Source organism: Crocodylus porosus, unplaced genomic scaffold (assembly GCF_001723895.1).
Source record: "Crocodylus porosus isolate Cpor-Errol unplaced genomic scaffold, CroPor_comp1, whole genome shotgun sequence".
Lineage (NCBI taxonomy): Eukaryota > Metazoa > Chordata > Crocodylia > Crocodylidae > Crocodylus > Crocodylus porosus.
Window position 1 is genome coordinate 40,474,311 of NW_017728909.1, and position 1,204 is coordinate 40,475,514.

The following is a 1,204-nucleotide window of genomic DNA, read 5'->3' on the forward strand; positions in this document are numbered from 1 at the left end:
TGTGATTTTGGACTGCAAATCCCAGAGACCTCAGAGGCAGCAGGAAGAGGAAATGAACACACAGCCCATGCTGGCTACCTGCCAGAGAGCCATGCTCTAGCATCCTCCAGCTTCTGGTCTGAGCCACTGCAGGCAAGTGGCTGTATTTCTTGAATCAAAAGTAAATGTCTGTTCACTTCTGTTTCAATTTAATCTCTGCATCTTAGAATAACCTGCAAAGACTGAATCAATTCAGCCTCAGGGTTTTTGACTGTATGTACTTAGCCCCTTTGTCCTATCGTGCTGCTGGAGATTTGCTATTGGTCTACCCAAGCACCTATATGACTCTTAGCCCCAAAATACCTCAGCACATCTTGTGATTTAAAAGAGAACAGCATTCCCTCTCTGTTCCTTCCCTGCCACTAAGAAGCAGCTATGAGAGTTAAAGTGGGGTCTTTAAGGTCTCTGTAAGATAGAGGGAACTTCTGTGGGATAACAAACTTTGTGCTTAACTCTGAATGAGAAGAGATTAATGGACATCCTTTTTTTTCCTGACAAAATCTCTGCTCTTGTCTGTAAGAATAGAACATTTTGCCTTTACACAAGGGAGCTGCATCAGTCTCTTGAAAATTGCTGCCAGTAGCCAGATGGGATGTACCTAAGAGTGCTGAGGGAGTTGGCTGATGTGATTGCAGAGCCACTGGCCATCATCTTTGAAAACTCATGGTAATCAAGAGAGGTCCTGGATGATTAGAAAAGGACAAACATAGTAACCATATTTAAGAAAGGGGAAAAGGAGGATCCCTCACCTCAGCCCCTGGAAAAAACATGGACCAGATCCTCAAGAAATCCAGTTCGAAGTACTTAGAAGAGAAGTTAATTAGGAACGGTCAGCATAGATTCACCAGTGGAAGCATGCCTGACTAAACTAATGGCCTTCTATGACAAGGTTTCTTGCTCTGTGGATGTGGGAAGACTAGTGCATGTGGTGTACCTTGATTTTAGCAAGCCTTTTCATACAGTCTCCAGTAACATTCTTGCAGGTAAGCTAATGAAGTATGGGCTGGGTAAATGAACTGTAAAGTGGATAGAAAACTGGCTGGAGCATCAGGCTCAGAGAGTAGTAATCAGTGACTCAATGTCTAATTGCAGCCGGTATCAAGATCCTCTGGGCAATCTGGTGGTTGCGCCAGAGGAGAAAGCAGACCTCTTTAACCAATTCTTC

At 43.9% G+C, this 1,204-nt stretch overlaps 1 long non-coding RNA gene across 1 annotated transcript in view; it reads left to right on the forward strand.

Annotated features, from left to right (window-relative positions):
* Positions 1 to 715, forward strand: part of LOC109308214 — a 6,106-nt gene extending 5,391 nt beyond the window's left edge. The window contains exon 3 of the long non-coding RNA XR_002100547.1: positions 623 to 715. This is a non-coding gene — a long non-coding RNA (uncharacterized LOC109308214). The remainder of the gene's footprint in view (positions 1 to 622) is intronic.
* The last annotated feature ends 489 nt before the right edge of the window (positions 716 to 1,204 follow it).